Genomic DNA, 8654 nt, shown 5'->3' on the forward strand with positions numbered 1-8654 from the left:
TCTACAAGCACCTACAGCTACTAATCTGCACCCCCACCCACACGCACAAATATATGCAATGCCGTATTAGCTCCACGGAGCTAATACACAATTACCCAGAAACAATGGAATCAACATCTCGAGCAGATTTATATGAAGCTTTACACACGTTTTCCTCTGTACATCACTGTTTCCTCTTCTATGCTTGACCTGTCTCCTGCCCTTGATCTTCCTCCAGAGACAGAGCTGGCTTTGGGTCAAAGCGAGACAATGAAACAGAGCGAAGGGCAAAATAGGACAGAAAGGAGTGGTTGGGGGGGTGACCTGAGAGAGAGTTAAAGAGGAAAGTTGGCTTGACCTGTCTCTCTCTCTCTCCCCATGCAGTCAACATCTTGGACTGAAGTCTGTTATGATTCATTAATTTAAGCCGTTTGGTACACCAGTGCCAGTTGTTCTTATGAATTCATTTAGTTTTAGTTGGCACACATTTCTCCTTCTGCTCTGCATCATTAAATCATATCATGTCACTATTCAAGATTAGGCCCAAAAGAACCCCTTACTTCTAAACTGAGTATCTGTTTATTAATTTTCCTTACCAGCTCCTTCCTACTCAGTGTCACAGTGGGAGTGAGCTCATGCTGCACTGAGAAAACTGTGACACACTCTAGACAAGGTCACAGTCATATTTATAAACTGCTGAACCCAGTTTATATTTGTGTAAACAAATGTACGAATTAGGCAATTAATTGAACCCTTCTCAGCTGAATTATAATTTGGGTAAAATTACACTGAAATCATGCATTTCTTGCAAAATCAATCTCTCAAAAAAAATAAAGCCTTAATGCAGCACAGACAAACCACTATTTACGGAAGCACATTAAACACCAACTAAACACTTGAATGTATAGTTAACGAATACTTTTTGCTTATTCTGTATGTGTGGGATAGCAGTATGTAGCAAAGTTTAATCATGCATGAAATAAACACACATAGACAACTGTGTACACATAGATTTGAATTCAGAACACTGGGTAGATTTTTTTTTTAGATATTGCTGCTCTTACATTGAATTTTTTTTTTTTTTTTTTTTTTGAATCAATATTGTTGATTTTCTTTTTAAATTCAATCCCATGTAGATCCCATGTGGACTTTCTCTTTATATTCCCTTAAACACCAAAACTTTCAGGCTTTGATGTTTTTAAAAAAAAATGTACTTGGCACAATCTTTAGATTCAACAAACACATTTTTCCTGCGTTTTTGTTTCAGAATCAAACACCAAAGAAGGGATTGAGTCAGGCACAACAGAACAACACTGTGTAAAATTAATAAGCTATAGATGATGTATTAAAGAAGGAGCTGAAATGCATATTTCTCTAAGTCTTGCTAAAATATAATCATCCATTTTCTCATGTTGCCAGTGTGGATTATGGTGATGCATTCCTGATCTGCTTCAGCTCAGTGGTAATTGAGCTTCAATTAGAGAAGCAGTGGTGTAAAATTAGAATTGCGAAAGAGAAGGAACACAAGTGACATCCTATAGTTTAGTCATCCAAAGGGACATGAGAAGTTATATTTATTTCTTCAACACTCTGGAGCCCACTAAATGAAGCAGTGTTGTCCTTGTCTGAAAAAGTAGAGCAGGAAAAAGTTTGGTTATAATACTTCATCATATCAGACACTTCATCAATGTCCTCAATAATTGGAGTGAAGTTTAATTCAGAGGTCATTAAACATTACCAAAGTAGGACAGTCATTCACAGAGATATAATTGCTATTTTTAATGCAGTTTCCACAAAAGTGTCATTGGCCTAGACACTTGATAGTTGATATCCATGAGAAAGTTGAAAAGGAGCAACATACATAATCATAGAAGAGCAGTTTATACTGTTAACCCTCACCTTCATCACCTTCCTTGACCCATTGTTCTGCAACTGGCTTGTTTTGTTCATACTGTGTGAAAGAAGGGCCATAATACAGGTATGATGCAGTCAATTCATGAGAAAATTTATACACAGCATAATCCTGATGTTGTTCCACTCTCAGGCGTAGCACTGTGTGCATTTCCTCCTGTCCATCTTTGCATCTTCAGGTAGAGTGATGTCACCCTTGGGGAACAAGTTGCACAAATGCCTTCCTACAGGAAGTGATGGATAATCCATGTGAATATGGTGATACTAAATGTACCACCACTGTAATGGTAAAGCATACAGTTGAAAGGAGCCTCCAATCAGCTAATGTTTTGCTTTGTATCCCATTTCTTGCCTGGCGGCTGTTTAGAGTCTTCATCTGTAGGTTTTGTAGAGAGACTTGAATGATTAAATGAGTAAATCCTTATTTACAATTCTTGATCCTTATGTAGCATGTTTGCTTTGCTGGAATATTGCTGGCGTGCATCTTTTCCTTATCTTTGATACTTTGCTGGACTTTTTTGTCTAAAGACATTTTGAGGCTTGAAGGTTTTACTCAAATCAATTAAGGATTCTGTTTTCTTTTTTGCTGCTGATTTGGTTTTGTCTCCACACAGAGTTATTAACAAAACCACTTGCATCATGGAAAGCCGTCTGAGAGTCCATATTATACCCATAACCTGGATCCTTGTGGGGTGTGAAAAAATTCTGGAAAAAATGAAGGTCCTGAAAAAGGTCATTTTCACCTGAATTTCATTAGTCCAGCCTCTCTAGCTGTTGGTAAAAACAAACGTTGCATATCTAAAAGCCGTTTATCCCAACTCAGAATAAAAGTACATGCACTCAAGCATGATTGCTGTGTTTATCCTCCCGTAATTACTGTACTATGAAGCGAAATGACTGACTCATCTGGGTTAAACCAGGTCCGGCAGCAAAATTCACTTCAGACAACAGCTGAGAAGGTTTGTGGTTTTCGTGGCTTAACAGATCCATGCAGATCTGTGAATAAGAATGAATTTATGTTTATGCTGTTCAACTACCTTTGGGACAGATGTACTTTTGAACAAGGTAACTTCAAGGGAATTTGCCTCTCTCTATTTTGCATATTAAATTCCTTGCTGCAGCAAATGCAAAAGTAACGCCAATCTTAAATAAAGCCCTGCTGTGGAGAGCTGAAAGAGTTACAGCACAATAGAAGGTTTAATCAGCAACAGCCAGTGAAAAAGGAAATTGGTGGGGGGGATACAAGAAAAGAGGAACAGTGCAAGAAGATGAAAGAAGGAGAAGGAGAGAACAGGGGAGATAGAGAATCAGCCACTGTCATGAAATGTGCCCCATGCAGAGTTTGTGATGGGCTGTTACTGCATGAAGCAAGCTTATACAGCAGGCAGGCCCTGAATCACACACAAAAACCAATTCTACCAATGCAACTTCCACGCAAGGGACTGTGTCGTTATCAACACTTTGAGTTCTTCATTCACCTCACAGAGACAGCCTGCAACACTGTTATTGGCAGTGTCAATATTTTTGAAATGCGTTATTCTTTTCATAATTTCTTCAGCTCCAGGTCCATTGAGACCAAAGACAACCTTCTGTTGTTGACAGTGAATCTAAGTTCAAAGAAAAACCAACAACAAAACGATTGCCTTTGCTGAAGAACTTTGGAAACATTCTTTTTCTTTTAATCTTACATCAATTTTCTCTAAAAAAGCTTTTTGTTTTTTGTTTTTTGTTGGCATAGATTTCTCTGAAAAGGATATACAAAATGAACCCAATATCCAAAATGTTAGGCCTCCACTTTTGAGGTTGGTAGCCTGAAAATCTTCTGAGATAACAACACTGACTTCTCCTCCCTTCTCACAGTAAGGGCAGTCGGCTTGATGATAAAATTTGGTCTTAGGTCCAATTTGTCTAATTCAGTGAGTTGTGAGTTTTAAAGTGCTTTGATAAGGTGAGCAGATTCTATGTTCATGTACTCGTGTTCAGTTAGCATGAAAACTTTTTCACTTTCAGTAACTTTTTTTTTTTTTATAAACAAATCAACATATTTTAATAACCAAATGAAAGCCTCACTTTTTTCTGTTAACCTAATTCTGTCGTGGATTATGCAGTCAGCTCAAATAACACTGGTTTATAAAATTATGCAGATTATACATTTCATTTGGAAAGGCTCTTAAAAAAGTAGCACAGCAATTCTTGCACGACAAACACAACAGCACCAAAAAAAGAAGAAATTACCAGACGGGAGTTCAATTGCTGCTGCTGTAAATTGGACATAAAGTGAAGAGTAACATCAAAAAGCCAAAAAACAAAACGGCGCTTCACATGCAAATGACTTGAATTCAATGTACAGAATACTGATAATTCTCAGCTAAGCTTCTTGTTGCTTTAATTTAGACTTGCTGTTGTGGACTGCACAGTTCTGTGAGCTCAGTTTTCATAAACTCTGAGAAGGAAAAAACACTTTATATCTATCATTTCCCCACGCATAATCATACAGCATGGTTCAGGTGTTTTGAGAGGAAGGCACGCGCACCAACCCACACAAAAAAAGTCTGGTTGGTATATATGCTGGATTTTAGCAGTACTTATTTCATCTTTTATAACAAGCTTTTAAGAAAAACAGAGCACCCTTGTTCCTAATTCCTTTAAAACCTTTCGGAGTGAACTCGCTCATGAAGGAGTAAGCAAAAATGCGTACGTGTTTGTTTGCTTCTCGTCTCTGGTATGTGTACTTGACCCTTACTGTCCTTTTCACAGTTTAGTTTAGCAAACTCTACTGAATGATGAATGTTACTTGAATGGTACTTCCACTCAGTGGATTCTCAGCTCGACACGTTTGTCGCATTGCAATGTAGGTGACCGTGTGGCAAATGCAAGTGACCTTTGCAGCAGCAGTTTTGTACATTTAATGAAGTGGAGCATTGCCAATGTCAGGATAAAACAGTGGCCTGCACTCTTTGCTGTCAGACAGGGACATAAACATAATATTTTATTGCTTTTCAAGTAAATGATAATCACTTAAAAGGACCCTTCTGTCACTCTCAATCAAAAAAAAACACTTGTATTTTTTTTAAAGATTGTAAAGAACAGATTTTTCTTTTAGGTTGAGTGGCCCATTTTGTTAATTATAATATTATTACACTGAAAAACCTTCACACAAATATATTGTAAGGCAGTGCTAACACTGCTGTTAATGTTATTTTTGTTACTGATTAATGACTGATGATTTTCTCTATCATCATGTTTATTATGGAAGCCCTCAAGAAAATTGTCAGTACTTGATATAGATAATGCAACACTTGTATGTTTTTGTTTTTTTTGGCCTTCTTTCACATCTTAATATTACTGCATCATAATAACAATGCTGCTGCTGTGTTTTATTCACTGTTTTATGTGTTGTATTACTTATGTAACAAAATACTATCAAAATGCTGTTTGGGTAAAAGATAATTGAAATTCAAGCAGCACATGGTGTGTGGGGGGGTTGCTGGCTCTATCGGTGTATCTCATTGTGCAGTCTGTTGCAGCATCTTGCAGTGGAGTCTATTAGGAGTCATTTATTTGAGCTGTATGGCAGATTGATGCTAATTGTAGCTCTGAATCCATTTACTGTCAGTGAGCAAGACAGACAGGGAGAGAGAAATAAAGTGGGAGAACAGCTCTGATTTCTGGGCAAAGCAGCTGAGCGGTATTCATCATGTAGTTAGAAAACAGACTACCTTTTTACCTAAAATAAACTTGTAAAACTTCACTTACCTCACAATACAAAGTTTGAATGCAACCTTATATAACAATAACGCTGCCTTGTTACATCATACCAGTGCAAATCATTATGTACAAGTTATGGCCTTTAAAAACTTATAATTTTTGACCTTTGGAACATTAGAACAAAGACATTTGAGGTCAGCAGGGATTTTGTGAGTCACCTGCAAAATGGCACCTCCATAGCATGCATTATCTCACAGGAGAGAAAAGGATGAAAACAAACTGATGTCAGGTTTTGAAGGTTAAATAAGCCTGAATGTACTGAAAGAAAACTAGAATGGCACAAAGAGAAACTGAGCTGTCCAGGAGGTTTGTGTTTGAGTACCTGTTACTATAAGATGTCTAAACTCTGTTCAGTCAAGACTATCAACCAAGGCACAGACAGCATGAGCAGACCCTGATCTGTTTAGGTTTTATACCTTTTATAACCAGACGTGGTCAAAGTACAGACATTTGTAACACAAGTATTTGTACTTCTACTTAAGTGCAGGTACTTGTGCTACAAATACAAATAATTCAACTCAAGTAAAATTGAAAAAGTACACGCTCTGAAATATACTCAACGCAAGAAAGTAAAAGTAAATTTTCAGAGGACACTAATACCACCTATTTTTGTGCAACGCTAACTGAACCTTGTGCTGTATTAATATAATAAAATAATATTAGTACATGGAATACAAACTTATACAAAAATAACAGAATTTGATTCAGTGTGGATATTCTGCGTTATCCAGCCTGTTATTACCAATTATTTAATTTGCCCACCTGTCTGCAGATGTTAGGTTGATTATTGTTTGCAGAAACAATGCAGAAGACTTTGAAATGCACTACATTCAATAAGACAACGGATAAATGTGGAGAAAGTTTGGAGTTTGCATTATCTTGGGAACAGAGTTAAAGAAGACGTACAGTCTTTTCTCTAGTATAGATGATCCCATATACTGTAAAGGCTTCTGTCACTCAGACCCTGGACACTTCTTTTTTTGAGAATTTCCAGTAAGCATTTTGCCTGCTTTTTCTCCCAAAAAGGCCTAATTTACACTAATCATTAAAAAAAAAAAGTCATACTCTAATTAAATCAAAATGAAATTGAAAACACTCTCACTGAGTTTTGGTTTTCCTAGGTAACATGCAGGATTAGCATGTTTCTGAAAATGTTAATAAAAATGCACTTGAGCAGTTTATTCATAATCCAACCGTAATTCCAAAGAAGATGGGACACTATATAAAATGTAAATGAGAACAGAATGCAATGATCTGCAAATCCGAGAAACCTACATTTTATTCACAATAGACCATGGAACACATATCAAATGTTTAAAGTGAGAAAATATACATTAAGAAAAAAATAACTTAGTTTAGATTTTATGGCAGCAACGCATCTTTAAAAAAGTTGAGATGGGACAACAAAAGGCTGGAAAAGCTGATTATGTTCATTGGAAACAGGTCAGAAGTAAAGATGTCCAGAGGTTCTACAAATTGTGGAACAATTTCAGAATAATGTTCCAAAGACTTGAATATCTCATCATGTAGAGTACATAATATTGTTGAAAGATAATGCCAAAAGTCAATATTGCGTGCCAGAGATCTTCAGGCCCTCAGGCGGCAATGCATTAAAAACAGGAAATCACTGCATGGGCTCAGGAACACTACCAGAAATCACTCTGAACAGTCCACTGTGCCATCCATGGTTAAAACTCTATCATGCAAAGAAGCCATATGTGAACATGATAGAGAAATGCCGCTGGCTTTTCTGAGCCAAAGCTCATTTAGAATGGACTGAGGCAAAGTGGAAAACTGTCCTGTGGACAGACGAATCCAAATTGGCAATTCTTTCTGGAAAACAAGGATGCCATGTGATCCAGACTAAAGAGAGGGCACATCGATTTTGTTATCAGTGCTCAGTTCAAAAGCATGCATCTCTGTTGGTATGGGGGTGTATTAGTGTCTATGGAACTGACAGCTTGCACAACTGGAAGGGAACCATCAAAGCTAAAAGGCATGTGCAGGCTTTAGGGAAACATATTTTCAGGGAAGGTCATGCATATTTCAGCAAGACAATGCTAAACCATGAACTATTTTTTTTTTTAAAAAAGCTTGGATTCATAATAGAAGAGTCCAGGTGCTGAACTGCCAAATAAAAAAATCTGACCCAAAAATACAACAAGACCCAGAACTGTTGAGTAAGCATCCCAACTTTTTTTTTTTTTTTGGACTGGTTGTAATATTCATAATAAAATCATAAAAATCATAAAAACAAACAATCACAGAAATGTAAAAGGGGTAAAGATTTGTTTTCGGCTTTATTTGGTTATCAGTAGGAGAACATGTATGGTACAATGTCAAAAGCATACAGTAGGCAACTACTGGGTGCTGAATGGCTGATCAAATGTATGACAGAAAAAATGACAGCATGGCGGCACTTGTCTTTGTGTGTCACATGACTGACAGCTGTCACTAAAGTTGTGCTGTCTTTGCAGTTGGAGGTCTTTGCTGTCATGATTGGTGACCATCAGTTATAAAGAGCAAGTCATCATCAATCGCTTATTTAAGTCTTTTCATATTAGTGTGCTGTTTGGTACTGTACACTCAGTGCCTCAGAGAACTGTTGGTGAAATCCAAATTTTTTAGTCAAGCAGCAGGCATAAATATTTGCTGTCATGCTTATTCAATATAGTGCCAGGAACTTTGAGTATAACCTTCTCCCTGTGCACTGCCAAGTCTGGTCTTCTAACTATATCAAGTAGGCCACATAAACACAACAGTGGAAGTAAAACAATATGCTTCATCATCCAGAAAAGATTAAACTGTTGTCTGCCTGCATCACCAGGGCTTGACAAAGTATGCACGCAGCCAGGAAATGCATCCACAGGCAAATTGGAAAAAAGTTTAATGTGACTCTAGTACATGAATGCCCCCCCCCCCCCCCCCTTACATATGTATATGTAAAAGACAGTATCATTACTAGAGTTTAGCTTTTTGTTTTGAATTTTTAGTTG

Source organism: Archocentrus centrarchus, chromosome 22 (genome assembly GCF_007364275.1).
Source record: "Archocentrus centrarchus isolate MPI-CPG fArcCen1 chromosome 22, fArcCen1, whole genome shotgun sequence".
Classification (NCBI taxonomy): domain Eukaryota; kingdom Metazoa; phylum Chordata; class Actinopteri; order Cichliformes; family Cichlidae; genus Archocentrus; species Archocentrus centrarchus.